Source organism: Halyomorpha halys, unplaced genomic scaffold, assembly GCF_000696795.3.
Source record: "Halyomorpha halys isolate HHAL.00 unplaced genomic scaffold, Hhal_1.1 Scaffold185.1, whole genome shotgun sequence".
Lineage (NCBI taxonomy): Eukaryota > Metazoa > Arthropoda > Insecta > Hemiptera > Pentatomidae > Halyomorpha > Halyomorpha halys.
The window spans coordinates 1,279,910-1,302,168 of record NW_027106126.1 but is presented as its reverse complement, the minus strand read 5'-3'; the positions used below and the strand labels follow the sequence as shown (position 1 = coordinate 1,302,168).

At 29.2% G+C, this 22,259-nt stretch overlaps 1 protein-coding gene across 2 annotated transcripts in view; it reads right to left on the bottom strand.

Moving 5' to 3' along the window:
- Positions 1–22,259, bottom strand: part of LOC106679232 (Histone gene-specific Epigenetic Repressor in late S phase) — a 531,726-nt gene that overhangs the window by 484,031 nt on the left and 25,436 nt on the right. The gene's annotated exons all lie outside the window — the stretch shown is intronic.

Sequence of the window (22,259 nt, the reverse complement as noted above, 5' to 3'; positions counted from 1 at the left end):
TAAGAAAGTATACTTCTTCCGAACTTCATTATGATTTATACGAAACGTAAATATTTTTACTTCAATTTGGGCAAATTTAGAACTAAATAATATTACCGATACGTTGATGAAATAATGCTTTAATATTTATCATCAACCAGGGGAAATAAGATCTAGGTATAGATCATTTCCTGCTCTAGGAGCACTCAGAAGTTCCGTGGCGCTTAAGGGGAAAAAGGTTAACAATACTGTGCGAAATGATAGATCTACACTTGTGGTCACATCAATAGACTTTGACCCAATAATTATGTCAATGGGCTGGTGAAACCTTTGAGATACCTTTCCGACACATTTGAAAAATTAAATGAAACCACCTTTTCTCTTCATGGAATTTTTATTAAATAAATGCCTTGTCAGAACTAATTGTATTTTTCATAGCGTGTGTTGAGAGCAGAGACACTTTCTATGATATCAAGAATTTTTCAAAATAAACGAAATCAGTCTTTCTCGATATCCTTACTACCCTCTTGTAAAACGGAAACATAGTAGATATGGTTTCCCACACTGATTCACATTACATAAAAAGAATCAGTTTCTTGTGATCCGAAACAAAAGCGAATGCAGTTTTAACGCACTTCCTCAGCCTCCACTGGCTCATTACCAGTGACGCGTAGAAAGGACCCTGCTCTACCTCTTACACGTGGGGGATAGAGTGGGCTCGGGGATCCTCAGGTCAAGACTGTAAATATTGTACATAATTTATTTTACATAGTTTGTTTATATTCGTTTTATTTATTTTTTTATTTATATACATATAGGGATTTTTTTAATATGTTTTTATTTTATTTTAAATTATATTTATTTATTTATTTTTTGTACGGATGTGTTCAATTACCATTATTGCTCATTGCTCAAGTTTATGGCATATTGTAATATTTATCAATAAATAAAAAGTGAAACAAACCTCCTGGAATGGAATGGAATGTTTCCGAAATTGCTTTAGATTAGAGAAGAAGTAGTTTGAAACGAAAATACTATGAAAGAAGCCAAGAATAGTTTTGGATGCACGTATGTGCAGAAAATAATAGAAATTGAATTAGAATGCGGGATTCGAATCCGAAAGATTTTGTAAAGAAAAAAATATGGTGCGGTCAATCAAGCATCACTAACTAACCTATTTTAGTTTTCAAGTTCTGTGTAGGTCAGTGATTTCGTGTTGAAGTTTTCGAAAATATATGAGATTTTCGAAAAAAAAAAAAATCTGCAGACAACAGAAGTAAAAAATTATGAACAAATAATTTTTATTTTTCTGTCGCTATAAAAGTACGAATTTTAGGGTTTCTCGAGATAGGAATAACAGATATATATTTTATTCCTGCCAAGGATTTAATTCAACAATTAACAAAGCAGTCATACGACAGAAACAGAAACATTTTTCTCTCTAATAGCATAAAAAATAAAGAAAGAAAGAAAGAAAATAAATAAAACGAAATATTAAATATATTTTTTAAAATGAACTCTCTGGGAGATAAACAAATAAATAAATAACTTAAATCCAAAAAATTCAACCTGTCGAAGAAAAAGAAAAAAAAAGGGGGAAACGTCAAATTTACTTTAAATGATGCAATCAATAAATCAAACTGACGGAAGATTAGTTCTACTGATTTAACAATTGGAAGGGGAAAAAGTCTTTTAAAATTTATGCCGAGAGTGATGATTTCGATGGAGGAGGAAATGAAACCGATTGGAAATTCATTTATTCAGAGGCCATTCGCGACAGAGGCTGGCCGATTACACTAAATACTAAACGGATAGGTGAATAAAAAATGCTAACAATCGAATAACATAACTGATGCAAAATTATCTGTTCCTAATACATATATCATCACTTTTTAATTGCATTTAATGTGAAATGGAATCACAAAACTCTTCAATCAGAAAAAAAAATCTGGTCGCGCATCACAAAACTTTCACTTACCACCCTACACGTCTCCAAATTTTGTGTTATTTGGTGCGTTTATGTTGAAGTTATTGTGTTAATTGATGCCCTCGTGTTGAAGTTGTAGCTATGATTGTGATTTTAAAAAAATCTTACGACCAGGCAAATAATTATTATTTTTCTGTTGCAATAAAGATTCGAATTTAGTGTTTCACGAGGTTGAAATAATGAATATAATTTTGGGGTTTTTAATAAAAATCCAACAGATTAACTAATCTGCAATGCTATTAAGAATATTCGGGTGGTCTCGGCTCTTTATGTTCGACCGGTTGCTTCCATTTTTTCTTTGTTTATGGATGAAATTTTTTTATATTTTGTGTTCATCCACGATTCAATATTTCTTACGATGAAAACTATTTGTTTTTTAAAAATAAATAAAATTTAATAAGTACTTTGAAAGAAGATTTAAAAAAAAAATACGCATTTAAGCCTCGTTATACTATTTCAATGAGGATGAGATCTACTTGACATTAAAGAACATTAAATATACCTTAGCATACCGAGTTAAATCAAAATCGTTAGTCGTTACCGAGAAAATGCGCAAAATACAACAGACAAAAACAAACAGCCACACAAACCATTTTTGAAACTAGGTTTTTTTGACTCATGGGACCTCAAAACATGATTCCCATCAAAAATTTTAATAAACAATTTCGCACGAAACTGTTTTCGAAAACATTGTTGTCATATTCCAGGTATAAACCCACAGTGAATAAGTAATTTCAACAAAAATATCCTTATAGTCTCAACACTTTTTTATTATCTTTAAACTCCTACGTTTCTGCCTTTTCGACCATTCTAAGGATTCATAAACTTATTCTCACTATCACAGCCAAACATTATTTTATTTATTTAATACCAGATCAGCCTGGTGGACTTTACATGGTTAATGTAAGAGATACTTTTTTTTTTTACAATTAATTATGGGGGGATATAGTCTAATACAAAAGACACCCCTAACTATATACAATGTTATAAATAAGACAAAAAATTAAGATAAAATGACTAGATTAAAATAATGATTCTTAATAAAAGATAAAAGTAAAGTTAGTAAAAAAAATGGCATTTATGGATTTAACAAAATAAATAATTAATTTATAATAAAAAAAAAAAGAAAGTGAATTTATGAAAAAGATAAAGAAAATAAAAAAGAAATTGAGATAAAATAAAATTTTATAGTGACAATAACAGAACTAATAAATATATAACTTATAATAGAATGTCCTGCAGCAGCCTGGGCTTCAGTCTTTGGGTTGTGGTTGGGTTTCCCAAGTTGTAGGTCACTGCTCCTTTAATGTAGGTAACTGGGAGTGGAAATTCATGAACCTGTTTTTGATGTAGTCCTCTTTGTCTCTATTTGTAATTCCCAATACAATTGGCTGCTACTTGCAAACCAAGGAGCATCCACTGTAATTATTACAACTTTATTTTGAAAAGATTGCGTCTTTTTTCCTTTTCGTAAAGGATGCCACTCCTCAGACATCACAGCCATGCATTAGTTGTGGCCAGAGAATAGTTTTAAAAATAAGAATAGATGTTTCTGATTTTAATTTTAATTTTCTATTTAAAAAATGACATAGCATTGCTAACCTTGCATAGGTTTGAGTTAGTCTGATGTTAATATGGTGGTTAGCCAAACAAAGGTTATCGCACTATTGCAGCCTATTATACCTTTGTCAATTTCTATCATTAGTCAATTACTATTATCACAGTTACACTTATTATAATTATTTAGTTTACATCTATTTCATTTGATTACAATATCAACATGTTGTATAGATAAGTGAAAGTATAATTAAATAAACAATGAAAAAAATATTCAAATTTAAATCTGGTGAAAAACGATACTTTGACTGGTTTAAAACGTGAAAAATAAATGGGACTTATTCTGATAAGGGTAAGAAATAAGTGACACAACATCTCAACGAAAGAGGCCAGGCCTACCGAATCGGTTAATACAGTATGGCGTAAATAGGTGCATAGCGATCGCCCATGCGGAATTCCTAACGACTTTAATTTACATTTTTGAGTTTTCATTCTCCAAGTAACAGCTGAGTTGTGACTATCACACTGCACAAATATTCCATAACAATTGACTTGAAAAAGTAACATAGTTCAATTTAGTTATATTACAGTTATAATATAATGTAATATGACTCCACTTGAACTCAATAAAGAGGAATGAATATTTGTATGAAAAAGCCATATCTAGAGCATTTCGTAACACAGTATGCCGGTAAATAGAAAGTTTTATAAATTTGGTTTATAGTTCCTGGAGACGCAGTATTGAAATTTATTTACTATAATTAAATATAAAGTTATAATTTAGGTTGATAACCATTGCATAGATACTTTTAATACTGTAAAATTATAAATTATGTCCGGTCTTTGTTTTTAAGAAACACTAGAGTTCTTTCGTTAGACTCTAGATGTTCAGGAATAATTTACAAAATAATTGTTAAATTGTATTACATAAAGCTATCCGAAATTAGTGAGGAGTTAGTCCAGTATTCAGTTATAGAGATAGAAGTTTTGTGGTATCTTGAATTGAGCACGAGTGTTCAAAGAAACGAAAGAAGAAAATCGACTGAGCAGTCTGCGGTTACTAAAACACTGTAGTTCAATTATTAACGATTTTTGGTTTTATGATTACTAAGATTTATTTTTTAAAAATATAAGTGGTTCGAATAGTTCACGGTGGTTCATCCAAGAATACAACTTTTGCGGAACTGAAACCGAGTTCAGAGATGATAAATTCTAACAAAATCAAATAAAAATAAGCATTAAAGTGGAAAACGACATTATTATAAGTCGAATATTAATGAATAAATCGGATTAGAAAATATCTTAAACCGACAATGAAACAGGAGGAACTTAAAATTTCAAACGTTAGAAATTTTAATGGTTGGACGTGCCATTCCAAAGACTACTCAGTCCTCAAAATCAGAACAACCAATCGATACGACAAACATTCTGTCAGCAACGTGTTAAGTTCCATAAAGAACAATCTAGTTCTTACAAAAAACAAAATATTTTTTTTTTTTAGTTCCGCTCCAGTTATTCTGGACATACAAAAAATAATTTCAGTTCCTATGGTAGGAGTAAATGAGAGAAAGAAGATAAAATTTAACATTATTTATGATGTTTTAAAATATTATTAACTATAGTTCCCAGAAACAAATTTTTTCAAACGCACAATTGTTGAGATTTCCAAAATTTGTTGGCTAAAAGTCCTAACAGTCTGCAGCCTTTAAACTTTACCGAACTGTAACTTAATTAATTTGTTTTCAATAATATCAATTCCTAAGAATATTTAGTAAAGTGGAAGAAAACAAGAGATTTATTTTACGAATTAGTAAAAAAATTAACAATTTTTATGAATTTTCTGGTCAAAAATGGAAAGGACTACGCACAGAAGTTAGAGAGGGCTTTTATCTGCGGGAAACTATGAAAACTCTATCAATAGATAGCGTTCATTGTTTCTCTGATTGTTTTTCCTGATTCCATCTCTACTCCGGAATCAGTGAGATTCGCAATATAGGTATACTTTTTATTCTGAATTATAACATTTTTCTAATTTTCAGGATCCAATATGTAATGTACGCCAAAAAGTCATCAAATAGTTTGTCTGTCATGAATAGTACACATAATCTACAAAATGTATGGATTCTAATTTCACAGAACTGTTTTCATCCATCCCTAACATAACTGAAGGCATATTTCATCTTATTTATAAGAAATAATTTGGTTCCAATAAATAAATAAAAAAAAAAAAAAAAAGGAAATTCATTAAAAGTCAAGATGATGATTGAATATAATTATATTTCTACAACTTTCTTGAAGAAGACTACGTTGTACCCTAATTCAGACTTGAGAGCTATACATATGTGATAAATAAAATAGTAGATTTACAAATGAATTAACGTTGGAGTCGTTTTATACCGCCTATGGAGCAAAATGGGGTTGGGGTAAAAGTACTTTTTTAAATATTTTTTATGTACAAATGTAACCACTTTTTTTGAGTTTTATTTGTATTTTATCGTTGTTTAATAGTTGAATGACAAAAAATAATCTAAAATGTTTTGATTTGTTTGTTTTACCTTCTTTAGTAAAGAGCTTTAAATTGGTTTCTCAATTCTACTCCTTTCCCTAAAAAATACGCTTTTTAAAATGTTAATATTTAGACTTAATAATTTAGATGTAGTAAAAGAAATCAGGGTTTCTGTACCGTTCAGCAATGATAAAAAAGATTTTATGACCCTCGTTGGAAAAAGTATTTTGGATCTGATATCAATAAAATCTTGACATAGATTTTACCACCTTTTGAGTTTGGAATATTTTAATTTTTAATAAGGCATCATATTTAATTTAAGCAGATGATTAATTTTTATTCAAGTAATTTTTTTAAAAAGTTTTTAGCCAGCTTTAAAAAACTCTAATTACCCTCGTAACTGGTATCATATATGTTTCATTCAATTTTAATATTTTATTTAATAAATTAAGATATATAAATCAATCAATCATCAGTCGTTAAAGAAACCATGTTGCTATACGTACGGGCCAATTACTTGATGAAATACCAAGTCAACCCTTCAACAGATTATGTTACACGATGACGTTAATTAAGTAATTCAATAGGATAGCTGATCGATTTAATACGAAGGATTTCGTTTCTAAGTAACAATTTATTCCAAGAATTATATAATAATACAATAATAAACAGACGTTATTAATTTTCAATAGGTTAGAAATTGAAATAAGAAATATCTATTTGGATTTCAAATTAAAACTAAAACCTATTCAGTAAAATTAAAGAACTTAATGAAATTGAAGCCTAAAATGATCTGTTTACCAAGTTTTTAAAACAATAGACGTTGCAACTTATTAAAAAAAGAAACAACTTACACGTAACAAATGTTAAAAATAAACAAGTTCAAATATCGACTAACACTCACTCAAGTCATTAAACTAATTTGAAATACAAATCGAGCAATTAATAGCTAAAGTTAAAGGGTAATTACCATTATGAATAATTAGAGGAATAATCGATCAATAGCTGATAGAATTATTTAAATCTAATTACTGATGTGAGATTGTTTCATGACAGAGAGTCGGGGTTAAATATTACTGTTTTAATTAAGAATTAATTTCAACGCTTTAACGATTAGCAATGCCACTAACGTATTGACAAATGTGTAATTACTTAATGAGTAGAACCACTTTGATTCTGTGTTAATTATATGTTGTTTAATTGAAAATAATCTCAAAACAACATTGACTATTTTCAAAATTCACTTTTAAATGTTTGTAAAAACAAAATATGAAGACCAAATCATAGAAAAGTTGTAATGCAACTAGGGCGTTAATAAAATTTATTTGATTTTTATCATTATATTAAAAAAAAAAAAATGATAGTTTTCTCCTCGGCGTTATGTTTATCATTATTATCATTTCCTATTACTAACTTGAACCATCATAATCATTTGAACCCTCACTGATTCCTTGCTCAAGAGTACCACAATTTTTTGTGATTACGACAATGTTCCTTTTATCCCTGCCATATCGTTAATTTTACAACAAAAAAATCAATAATTAATCCCATATTTTTTTTTTACTTATAGTGATATACGATCCTCTGTTTATTCGTCTAACTGCTTATATAAACTGCTAATGTGAGATGTGCTCTTTTTGGCCTGAATTTGTGTTTTTTACAGTCCTTATAATCGGTAAAACGTTGAATGGTAAATGTTTTACTGGCATTTGAAAGCCTAAAGACTTAGATTTTGGAATAATAAATATTATTTATGATTGGATTCCCTTGACAACGATTAGAGAGGGTAAAGTGACTAAGAAAAAACAAGAGAAAATTAAAATGAACAAAAAATGTTTCTTCTTTATTTTACGTCTTTTTATTTTCTATTTTGAAATACCTTGTTTTATCGGATTTTATGTAGTTGTATTTTGTAAGGTGTATGTAGCAATGTACAACTAAATAGAGCTGATAACTTCTTTATGTCATCAAAAAATGATGTCATTAAGAAATTTTCTTAACATAGAAATGCTACGATTTCGAAAAAAAAAAACTACTTAACTAAAATAATTTTTTTAAATTTTCCCCGAAATACAATCGCACTGGAAGGTTGTTGGAGCGGGGTGGAAATGCATTTTATATCCCTTTCATAACCCCTACGACATGGTTTTGGACATTTCTGGGATGTCTGACCGGCATAGAGAATACCTCAAGAACCTTTCCACACTCTCTGCAAACTAAGGGTTGAAATTTTCTATATGAATCTAGTTGATATTGAAGATTTGCCTCGAGTATTTTATTTTTTTTTTACGCTTATTAATTGACCAATTTTTTGATTTTCATTCCAGTTGTTAAGGATTTTGGCTTCCAATGCTTATGTGCTAAAGCATTCATATTAACCTTGTTCGACAGATGAAAAAAGTAGTTTCTTCTCCTTTTCTTAAACTTCTATTCTCCGACTCCCGCCATTATTGTAGCAGTTCTCAGGTATTACTTAAATAATAAAATAACTTTAAATCTGTTTTCCAAATTAAATTGAGGACCTAGGAAGTTACACGATTTTTCATCATTAATTAATTACTTAATTGATATTTAAGAAAAAGGTCAGGAGCAATAAGCAACTCATTCCAAATAAACGAGGGTCCATAATTTATGAAAGAGATAAGATACAAATGGTTCGGAAGATATATAAATATTTGAATTATCTTAAAACAAATATTTCATTCAGGATTCATGATAGCTGCAATACGATTCCTAGTCAGCTGGCACAAAATTTATAATGTTATCATGAGCCGGACAATGTCCGATCGTTTGATAAATTGTATGTAGTATAAATAAAATACGATCATAGAACCAGCAGACTGCATTATGCTTTATTCAACTGTAGTAATTCTAAAGTCATGTTATATTCATGAACGGTTGCCACTGAAAGCCTTGGATTAGCTTAGGTTTCCCAACTCCAGGGGAAGCTTGTTTAACTTTCATCACTTAAGTTAATTCAATTGTTATAAATTTTAATCAATGAACTTCATATGAAACCATTAATAAATGGTACACCATAGAAAGTTTTCAAAGCATAAGTACACTAATTTATAGTCATAAGTGGATGATTAGAGGCTCCAAAACATGGCTTATGTTCATAAAAAAATAATTTGATTATATATATAATAAATAAATAAATCTTAATTTAAAGTAATGCTTAAATTTCGTTGCATTAGTTTAATAGTACATTTAACAAAAAAAAAAATCTATTTGACATAATTCCAAGATTCCTTTACTGCGCTTATTTTCTGATAACTCTAATGGCTGTGGAAAAGTTTGTAAAACGATTTCATTAGAAAAAAGAAACCCTAGTTTACTTACAACCGTATTTAGTTTTTAAAAAAAAATAAAATAAAACTACTTTGTATTAATAGTAGCACTTATAAAACAAAATTACTTTGCTATTGCTTGATTTGAATATTTATTAGACTTGAATTGAATGAACACGATTGAAAGTTTTATATCAGTTTAATTATAATTAAAAATTTACGAACGTATATTTTTATGTCTTGGCTTCAAATGATATGAAGATTTTTTAAAATAAAATAAAAATGTTCAGTATCCCCCTATATTTGTTAATAATTGTCCCATTTTAATGATTTTGATTTTTTTATCGAATTTATTCCCCCATTCAAATGCCTGTGAATCGGATAACATTCGTAAATCTTATGTAAACAACAAACGAACATAAAATTGTTATTTAAATAGGTAGAGTAAACAGGAGGTAAAAGAAACCATCTATAGAGAACGGTAGAGTAGTCAAAATTGCAGAATATACTACTCATAAAATACTTCGGTGATAAGAACTATTTTCGAATTTTTACCTAATCTCCCTCAAATAATTTTAACTGTCTGATAAAAACCTAAATAACTTCAACTGATTGATACAAGATTTTTTCACCTATCATTACAGGAAATCTGAAGTAAATATGGTAGTTACAGGTAAATAAAAAACAAATTTAATATTTAATATTATATTTTCAGAAAAAAAACCACAAGTTTTCTTTATTATCATTATCCTTATTTTTTTCTTTCCTTATTACCGAAGGTAGAGAAGCTTTGTATTCATAGAGGAAATGAGAAAAAAATGCTTTTTTTTTTAGCAAAAATATTTTTTTATGGCATTGTATGGATTCGTGTTTTGTTGTTGTGGTAATGTATTGAAATAATAAATTACATACAATATATGTAGATGTCATGAAACAGACATAAGAAATTACTAGCCATTGATCAATGAGCTAAGAATTAAAATTCGAATAAAAAAAAAAATAAAATATGACAAATGCATCAGAAACATTTAATGCTATGGTAAGACTTTGCTAAACACGTATACAAAGAAATACAAACTAAATATATAATTATTCGGATAAATAACTATTTTAGAAAAAATAAAAAGTAATTCAAACATATGGACATTGCAATGATAGAATTCTAGCTCTGAATGCAACAGTGATAGAATAATATCGAATCGACGAAGTTTTTAGTAGATAGCTTGAGCTAGGTAAATATAAATTAGCACTTCAAATTTATCAAAAGCAAACAAATGCTCCATATTATCAGCAGAGAAGATTAGAATTCCTGGAGAGATAGCAAATGATAATGCACATTCAAAACTTTCCGACTTTTAAAAAACGAACCTCTACACAATTGAATCCAAAAATAAATCGAAGTATTATAAAAAGCATTATTTATTCATTTTTATAAACCTTAATTTAAATTTAAATTTACAAAGAAATAATACAGCTATAATTTCAAATATAGTCCAAATTAGTCAGTTTTAATAAAAGATTCTGCGTTTTAAATCAAGTTAGTAAAAACACTTATCAAAACGAAACTTAAAGGAATATGCAGGTATAAACTTAAACATATCAATTAACCTATTGAAATGATGTCACAAAATTTAAATTACCCACATATAATGAAGTTAAAACTAAATTTCAATCTATCAGTGATAGAAGTTGTAATAATACCGAAAATAAAAAGTTATTCAGAAGGCTAAGCAGAACATACAACACCGGTTTCTTTTCGGCTAAAATTTCTAACATGCTTTTAACTATCAAAAATTAAATTTTTGACAATTATCCCACAGTATATGAAGATTGAAGCAAGATATTAAAATTTAGAACTAAGGTAGACTTTCTCAAAATTTACTGAAATTCAAAATTCTCTTCATGTTCCGCAATTTACTTGCTAGAAATTAATTGATATTGATAGAATGATAGGAGAAAAAAATAGAATGAAAGTGTTTAAATACTATTTCACAAAAATTAACTATTCTCAGATAGACAAGATTGGAAGCTTCATTAAGAGAGAAAATAAAGATTTATTTTTTTTTTTTGGCTCAAGTCCTCCACATTTGAGGACCTATACAGCCCCAGAGTGGGAATGTCAAGCTTCATTTCTCGAGTCCGTCGAGAAATAAATATCGACTAGCCCAGGTGGGAATCGAACCCACAACCTTCTGAACCAAAGCGAGCTCTGGGACCCTCGCCCCAGCCAGCTCAGCTATCAGGTTCTCAAAAGATTATTAAAGATACAAACGAAAAATATAATAAAGAAATTTTCAACGATTAGGATCAAAACTAATGTAAGGTGGGAAAATCCGACCAGGAAAACCAGATATAATTATGTTTATTAAGCAAGAACGATTAATTTAAAAACATGGCTATTTTCAAGGAAAAACTAACATAATTTATTATGCAACTGATGGTATTTTAAGTAAATAATAAATTTAATCTAATGCATAAATTAACTATGTGAGAAATATATTTGGAATTTTGATATATAGTCATAGTTGAGGTTAATTTATTATTCCTTAGTTCAATATTGTAATTCAGATTATATTATGTATATTAATTACAAGATCCATTAAAACAGCTTACCAACAACCCGGATGAGCACAAGGTTAAACTGACATGAGAATATCCTTGATTCCAAAAGAGAACGGCAACAATACCTCTTGATACCTCTCTTAAGAACTACTAACGAATGTATTTGAAGCTGAATTTAATTTTTACAAATTATCTAAATCGAAAATATGTTTTAAGTTTGTAAATGTAATAACAATGATTCCAGATAGATCTTTAGACAGAGGACACAGATAAAAATTTCTGATGAATTATTTGTGAAAACTTTGAATAACAGGTTTTAACAAGGTAAAATATTTATTTCCCCATTTATTCAATTATAGTTAACGGATTTAAGAAGTAATGAATAAATTTTATAACTACAATAAATCATCGACGTAATCACAGCTTAACTATTATTAACCCAAAAAATAAATAAACAAACATAATATGAACAAATTACAATTTTAGGATTACCATTAAAATTAAAATAAAAGTTTCGAATACCTATATTTGTGATTAACAAAACAGCAGTCAATGTTTTACCATTTAAGTAGGAGAAAAAATACTATAATTCGTGAACCTAATCCAGCCCGCCTCCCGTCAAAAGTCTACGAAGACAATTTGGAGTGATAAAGAGTGCCTCTCTAAACCATATTTGAATCATCTGGACCTGAGATATACTTCATTTTCAGACTGTAATATGACGTGACAACGTCAGAATTGGTGAAACGAAAAAATAAATAAATAGAAACTAAAGTCCATCAGTTGTTCAATAATCCACAGAAGTTAACCCGTTCATGAACAGCACTATTAACAAAAAATATAAAATTTTCAAGGACAGTTTAGAAACAAAATAAATTATGTTCTATATTATGTATCTATATCCCAAAATCTCCAATCCCATATCACAGCCCTCGAAGAATGGTGTCATAATTGGAGGACTAAGATAAATTCCAACAAATCCCATCAAATCACCGTTACCCTTCGTCGTAAACCTACCGACTGCCCTACAGTTTCATATAATGATGTTACTCTTACCCCTGTCGAACAGATCCGCTAATTTGGACTACATTTGGACAAACGATTAACCTGGAATCCTCACACAAGACTGAAAAGACAGGAAACTGGACGTTGATTTCGACTATTAAAGCACTTACTAGACAAACGGTCTAAACTTCCAACACATTACAAAAGACTGATCTACATGACTGTAATAAGGCCTATCTGGACAAACGGAGTTGAGCTTTAGGACTCCACTAAACCTTAGAATTCCTCTCGTATTCAATCCTTACAATCCAAAATCCTTCGTAAAATCCTCAATAATCCTTACTTTGTCAAACCCCCTAGTTTCTAACCTTCTATCCTCTTCCATTCCTGACAATCCTCCGTGGCGCCTGAAAAGAAGACGGCCACAAGACGACCTAATGTAAAATGTCATTAGAGTGCTACCAATGGGTAGTTGTTCTACATGCCTGTAACACTCCATTTTAATTTAGATCATATTTACTAAATGTATTATGTAATATACAGTTGTAAATTTCAATACAAATATTTTTAAAAAAAATTATATATCACACCTTATCCACTTCACGACGATACGTGGTGTTCCGCAAAAATGGTGAAATCAACAACATTGAGGAGAGGATATTTTGTAATTTAACCGGTGTGGAAAATTGTTTTTGTATGAAAAGCTTATAAGTTTTTTTTTCATAACCTACCGCATTCAAAACTGCATTTCACAAAGTTAAACGCATTACTTTAGAATGAATCGTCTTTTCTGTCCTAAGGCTAAACCTAACGACTGATATAATAATGGAGAAAACACAACCCAAACGATGAAAAGGATAAAGCGGAATTAATGAGTTCTCTAAAAAAGATAAAATTTTACAGTAGAGTTTAATAACAGCTTATCGGCTAATGACCCTTAGGAATAAAGGCAGGATAATCGAATAAATAAATTAGTAAAAAGGTGAAAATCAGAAAATAATCAATTAAACCAATTAGTTATTTTTATACCGACAATATAAGTTGAACCCAGATTGAATTTCAGCAATAAAAATAATTGGCTTGAATACGTTTTTATATTTTGCGAACACTATCTCCAGACAAGATTAAAAGCCAAATTTTCTTAAGTTGCTTTTCGAATATTTTCTAGCAAGAAATGATAAATATGAAAATGTATTCATCTCATTACACCCCTTCTGGTTATGGAAACAATAAAACACAGGTGAAAGCTGCCTCATTTGTACGCTTTATTCTAGAGGAGGGCGTGAAGCTCAATTTTCTCCAATATAACCTCAAGTAAGAATACTGTGAAACTTAATTTCTAGGAAATATAGGAAATACAAAGGAATCAAATACTGATACGAAAATCACAATATTTTTTTTAAAGAAAATAATGTATCATTTATAGCTCTCATTAATTTTTTTTATATTTTATTTCACGCTATACAAGTCACAGAAGGCCTTTTTTTTACATTCACTCAAAATTGAATAAAATATTTTTCTTACGCAATATTGTGTGCTATATCTACAAACACCGAAAAAGATCGTTACTAACCTATATAAATTTCTTGATAAACTAAAAACATTTGAATAAATTTTTTTAGACATTAAAGAAACTGTTATTTTCCAATGCAGGCACAATATCTAAACCCTCAGAAGTTGAATGCTAAAATTTATTTTAATAGAATAAAATACTGACACATTTATGCTAGAAGTTGAATAAAACTTATAACATGGTCTTGATGTTGCAAAAAAAAATCATCAATAAGATTTTAATAATTGCAATACTCATTAAAAATAATTTTATTATAAAGCAATATTCATCAACATAAGATTCTAGAGACACCTCATTTCAAACAGCGTTTTAGAGGGTACCCACATTTTATTTTTACTCGAAAATTCTTCTGAGATATCTCAAGATATTTTATATTGATTTTTTTTTCCAATACTATAAAAGAATTTAAAGACTTTTAAGGTGTCACAGATCTAGTGACGATATATCATTCAATATTGTCTTTTTAATATATTTTAATGCTGCTTGATATACTTTCTCCACTCCAATCAATCATTCTAGAAACATATCGAAGTAAAAGACCATATATAAGTATTTTCCAAAACTATGGTTGAGGCGAGCTCTGTAGGGCCATTGTGTAACATATGTTTTTAAAAACTGTTATAATAAAATTATTTTGTTTACATATTTTATTTATATTGATATTTTATTTTACAGAGAAAGAAGATATTTTGTTTAAGTACTTATGGGTTTTTGAATTTGAAAATATATTATTTCATGTTATCCAATAATTAAACATTTTAAAAATCCATCTATATTTTCTATTTACCTAATAGCCTACATATCTCAGGATTAAAGTAGATTAGAAAGTAAATATAAACATTTTATCAACTGTGAGACTAAAAAAATTTTGGTTTATGTACAATGAAATAACCATTTCATAAGCCCTGCATTCGTAAGTCATTTTGTATAAGCGTTAAGAACTGCTCTGAACAGAACTTAAGAGTGGAAGAAGGGAGTTTTGATTGTTGGATTAGCAGTATTGATTGTTGAAGAGCAGAGGTTAAGGTTTGTATTTGTAATTTCATTAGTAATACACTCATTCCTTCCCCACTACCAGGTATATTGTTTTTCGTCCGTGTGAAAAAGGTTGCTTCTGGATATAAATGATGTGGAACCATGATAACATTGAGTGGATAATTTACCCAATCATGGTCGTAATCCAAGGTTTTTTTTTTATTTTTACATATATATGATGATGTATGATGCACTTGCGATTAACTCTAGATTCCTTAAAATATAAACGGACATGATTTAAATAAATTATAACGATATCTGAACAGAACAGATACCGCCGAGCCAACCAACACAGCTCTCTTCTGCGCAGATAAGACCACCAGTGATCGTGCGGTTTGGTTTGGCTCAATTCTACGCGGTATGGACATTTAAAATGTTTATAAAATAAATTTGAATATTTGTAATTTTTTAGAAATTAGAGATAGTTCAATAAGAATATATTTAGCTCTTTATAGTTATAACACACAAATATTCTGCAAAATTTCTTGATTATACTTAGAACAGTTTTCAGGAAAAATATTTTTTAAGCATTGTTTGCACGTGGGTCTTCAACCTTCCAAAACTTCGAGTATCGTCAATTAAAAAACAATAAAAATAAATAAATTGAATAAAAATAAATGATAGGACGAAAAAATAATAATGGTGTTAAAATAGTAATAGAATTATTTTTGTCAAGTTTCATCAAAAACTGAGAGGGAGAGTTTCAGGACTGGGTAATTTGGCTAAGATTAACCCTAAATTAACTTGTAACATGGTAAAAATAAAATAATTCAACAAAAGAAAGAGTTTAAAAGGTTTATTATTTGTTTATGAGTATTATTTAAATTGCAGCATGTTATACATTACCTCCTAAGTAGCCTAAAGCCTTTAGGTATCCCAGCTAGGCTTCTATCCAACAGGTTACCTAGCTATTGTAGTCAGAATGGGAAGGTCAATATTTATTCCGTGAATCCGCCCCAAAGACTAACTTCACAAGGCCAAAATCTAATCGGCACACAATTTAAAATCAACGGGCAACTCAGGGTTTTTTAGTTTGTTATTCACTCCACTATAATATGGAAATAGTGAGGACACAAAAAATAAACGAGAGTTGTTAATTCGTTAGCACCTCAATGTTAGCCTTCCAATATTTTAACATTAGATAATTCATAAATAACAATATAAAACTATTAAAATTAATTCACTTAATAATGCATAGTGATTTTCATAAATTTATCTACTTTTTTTATTGATTCAGAGAAAGTAATTTTTTTAAAGGTATTAAAGACCTTTCGTAGACTTTGAACTTCAGTTACCCTTTTAAAAAGTAATATGAACAAAAATAGTCTATTAAGTTCACACAATTAATAGCGCCTTTTAAATATAAGCCACCAATTCATTTTTTCCGAACAATTTTAAAGATGAATTAATAAATACTCCAATGTTCTTCTATGTTCAAAAATGGATATAGAATATCGTACGTTTGAAAAATGTTTTTAGTTCAATTTTTCATAATAATTGTTTTGTATATTTACTACATCATTAGTATTCTGTAAAAAGAGTGAAATTTTAAATTTTGATGATAGGTGTTTTCGTATTTGTTTTTTTCTGTAATAACCATGACTACCAACTAAGTAACTAGAATACGTATATGAAACAAAGTAAGGAATGTTCAAGGTTTCCAAAAATAAATTACGGATATATTTGTGTGTGTAAAAGAAACTTGACATTATAAGCATTTCAGAAGCAACACGTCCTAGACTTAACTGAATAATTTTCCCTACCGTGCATAGCTGACACTGTGTTACACCAGTAAACATGGAGGTTGTGTAGACTACCACAATGATACATTACTACTTACGGGCTTATGAAAAACGTACCGATAAAAACTTATATTGTTCACCTATTTATGCAGTTGTCCTTCGTTCTTGAAATAAAATTTCAAAAATACTTACTAGGAAAGATTTTGAGCGAAAAATCGAGCATTCGTCAATCGCTTTCCGAACGAAACATAAAAGTTGAACTGAAAAATATCTAACAAGCAGAGGATCCTATTTGTGTCTCCTAGATTTTTATGTAACATTTCTAAGTGAGTCAAGGAATTAATATTTTGGACGTGTATCATACAAGAGGCCAACGGATTGGAGAAAAATATTTCATTTTATATCATCGATTCTGATGATTATAGAAAAAATTAGTTTAGTACCAAAATGCCTATGTTTGGAAATGACAAGTGGAAAATTAAAAAAAAAAAACCAAGCCTCCATAATATTCAAACATTAAACCGGAAAACAACATTGAAACATGAAAAGCTCCATCAGAACTGTGATTTATTGGAGAAAAGCATTAGTTTTCCAAAATTTAAATAAAATAAAAACTGGAATCTAGACTCAAAGAAAACAGATTATTCTTAATTTTTTGGAATTCGTAGAAAATTTTTTTTGGGTAAAAATCTGGCAACCTGTTTCTTCAAAACACGTTTAAATTGGACTTCAGCTCACATTCACAGAGAAGGAACACAAAAGTTCACACGATATTGTATGGTATTTAAACAAAATTATACATTTTAAGGCCGTTAGGTACAAATGTGTTTTTGGAAATAAAAAAAAAACACAGCCTTGTTTTTATATAATTCCTTTATACGAGCAAGTCAATTATACACACATTAATTTTTTGAACTTGTTTAGCATTTAAAATCGGTTATTCAGATTATTAGGATGTTATTATTAAAATGTGAGTTGCCATAAAAATCTTATTCATTTTTCAAGCTGGTATTTATAAACTTTCATATCACGTTATTACCAGAAAATATTTACAATAGTTTATTTAACAATAAAATTGAAATTTATTCTATAATTTAATACATTTGAATCTATTTGGTGTTTATTGATACGCATTGTATCCTAGCAAGCACTAAGTGCTACGTTGCCAGGCATAAGTAGAAACAGAAGTTGACAAAACATAGTACCTGCTACTAACATTCAGGTGACAGTTGTGTCTTGTTTACTAACTTTCGTATTACCAAAACAGGCCAACAGGTCAAAAAGCTTTTACCCTCAGAAACACTTTCAGTCCACTCTCCACCCTAATTCTTAGAAGGATTATTCATACAATCTACTACAACGTGATCACAATATTTTAATGTGAGAATTGAAGATTTTTTTAATGGCAAAATCTAATGAACATTGAGTGAAACTAATTTTTTCAACTTAGAATTTGATTATTATATTAAATTAAAATTTATAAAATTATTTAAAAAATAAAGCTGTACCTATACTGAAACAATATAGGAACTCATTAAAACGATTCTTTAATGCTCTACCAAATAATAGCGTTAGGACCACTTTGAGTAAGGCTTTGCCCTCCAAAATTACAGTATTACTATTTTTTTAATTTTGCGAGTACTATTTTTATCATTAACGGTTTCTTTTTTCTTTTTCGTAGTGTTCGTATTCATTCGTTTTCTCATTTTTCTGTATATAACTTTTCAAATTGGAACTCTAATAGTTACTGCCCTTAATTGTGGCAGATTGTAAGATGTATGCCAAAAAAAACAAGTACATAAAAAATATTTAAATTTAATCCAAATTGGAGTTATTAATATTATACCACCTATATCAAACATAAAAAAAAAGAAAGAAAATAAAGACATCCGATCACCACAACTGTATGAAGACTAGAGGCGAAGGGTTCCGGGTGGTATTGATCTCACCCCTACACTCACACATATTTGCATTGATTCACACCCATACATCAACATCATGCACAAACTGTACATAATACTTAAAAAGTACCCATAATTGACATTAAGACACCAGATTTAAAGCCCCAGGCACCTCTAAATTTCTCGGTTTATTTAAGTGTATCATTAATTTACTGTTCTTTTTTGGCCAAGACTCCCATTGATGTCCTATACTGCCTAACCATGGTTGGGGGTCAAAGTTTTTCACTATGTGGGACCGCCACTCAATGAAAAAAGTCGACGCCCCAGACCGGATTCGAACCGGCATCGCCAATAGACATCAAATTGGTAAGACTGTGTTTTAACCATTGAGCTACGGGCGACCCTAATTTACAGTGTTAACCAAAACATTGTGATTTAAAATCGTAAAAGAAATTTGAAATTCATATTTTATTCATTACCCATTTACCTGCTATAATTCCTCTTCGATTGATTTTCAACCAGTGGCTTCTGCGTTAACTTTTACAAACTAAAATGACAATTTCAGTTACTAAGATCGAAAATCGTAAATATTTCTCCATGTTGTATAACACTATTAAACAACCTTGGATATAAATAACGAAGAACTACTAAATCTTTAAATCAACACTAAAAAAAAACTAAACCCTGTCCTTGAGCTGCAAACATGAGAACAATGACATAATTCATCAATTTTTCACTGTAGCACACAATTACGTAAAACACGTGCTTGACATTTCTACCGTCCTAATGCAACTACCTCCTTCAAGGACGCTAAATACATTCCGTTTCAGTTGCTTCCTGTTTATGAAAGAAATAAAAAGACGAAGTACTTTATTTTAAATTTTAATAAAATTTGTATGTTAAAGAAGCTGCCCGACAAGTGTTTCTCATAGTACAAGGGCCGGGAGGAAAAAAAGTCAGTTATTTCAGCCCAATTTTTGATTTCTTTAATGAAAACCATGTATAATTACTAGTCAAAATTTATGAGTCAGCCAAGCATAGGTAGGGGGATTAAAAAATGGCGGCTATTTCAAAACCTTTAAAAAAACATTGATTTTTCATTCGGAGCTCTATATCTTAAAAAGTACCAACAACACTAGATAATCTAAGAGAACATTATTTAAATAAGAGCAAATTTGCTGAAATATTAGCCCTAAAAGAGCTATTTACGTCCAATAGTTCTCGAGATATAGCTTTTTAAAAAGCAAAATTTCTTAAAAATCTTCTGAAAGATCAGTAGTTAGCTAATTTAAATTGAGAAATCTATATCTCAGGAACTATGAGACATATAGAGGTCTATTAGCACTCAAATTAAAGCTAGTTTAATGGACTATAAATATGTTTATGAGCTTCACCTTTGTAGGAATAGTAGTTTTCATGATATTTGCTAAAATAAATTGATTTATCGTTGTTCGGACAATAAATTTAATTTATGAAAAACTTAATTTCAGAAACCATCGGACGTACTGATGTCTGCCAGCGCTCTAATTAAAGCTAGTTATATTTACTACAAAATAGTTAATTATTTTTATCTTTGTAGGAGTAGTAGTTTTTATAATATTTGACAAAATATACTCACAAAATGTTAATTTCTAGTTGTTCGTATAAAATGTTGGGTTTTTGAAAAAATATATCTCTAGATCCATAAGACGCACATATGTCTTCCAACACTCAAAATAAAGGAAGTTTAACTTACTATAAAGTAGGTTATGACACTCATCTTCGTAGGGGTATTAGTTTTTATGATATTCACATATGAATATAAATTTGGCAAATGAAAATTTGTCCGAACAACTATAAATCAATTTATTTAAGCAAATTTCATGTAAGCTATTACTCCTACGAAGATAAACATCATAAACTACTTTATAGCTCATTAAACTAGCTTTATTTTGATTGCTAATAAACATCTGTACGTCAAATGGTGTTTGAGATATGAATTTTTTATGAAATGTTGTTTTTTTAAAAAGCTATATCTCGAAAACTTTTTAACGTAAATAACTCTATTAGGGCTCATATTTTAGCAAATTTACTCTTATTTAAATGACGTTCTCTTAGGTTTTCTTCTATTGTTCCTACGTTTTAAGATACAGAGCTATGAATGAAAAATTAGTTTTTATCGCTTTGAAAAAGCCGTTATTTTTTATTCCCCCTACCTATACTTGGCAGACTCATTAATTTTGACTAGTAATTATGCATAGTTTTCATTAAAAGTAATTAAAAATTGAGGTGAGATAACTGCCTTTTTTCTCCTCTTGGGCTCTTGTACTATAAGGATCAAAGTACACTTAATGTAAAATGCCCGAAAAAATCTTTCTTTATATTTTTATTAAATCTGGTTAATTCAGTTTTGAATATACTTAAACCAAGAACAATGTTTTGATCTCGAAAACAAGATATTGTGGTATTCAAGTTGTACGGAATCCCATCTTGTCGGACCAAAACAAACAACTAGAACAATAGCTCATATTGTAAACAACGGTATTTATCAACTAAAATACACACTACTTGTGGAGTAAGTAAAAGAAGAGTTTTAATCTATACCTGTAATAACTACCAAAATAAAACGTATATATAAAAAAAATAACTCGTTTTATAAGCTTTCCTTCCAAAACTGCCTGCCATTGTTTTGACTGAAGTAATTTATTACAACATACCTAAATTGAGTGAAAAGTGAATGTTTGGTTACTGAGTGTCTTATAGGGATGGGATATCGATATCGATATTATCGAAATATCGATATTTTGTCTCCGATATCCGATATTTTGATATCGATATCCAGTAACCGATAATATCGGAATATCGATATTTCTCTTCAATAATATCGGAATATCGGTTCCTAAATAATAATAATAATAATAAAAAAAAAAAAAGGTCGTACCTTAATAGTAGAGATATATAAAAGAAATGTTTTCTAAGAATGTATAAGGTCATATATTCATATTCCGATATTCTTTAATCCAAATGTCAATATTTGCTAAAGAAAATTTTAATTATTCATATTCATTTCGTTATTTTTTTATTTCTAACGTTAGCAACAATATTCCGATATTATTTTATCAAAAGATCGATATATTGTTACA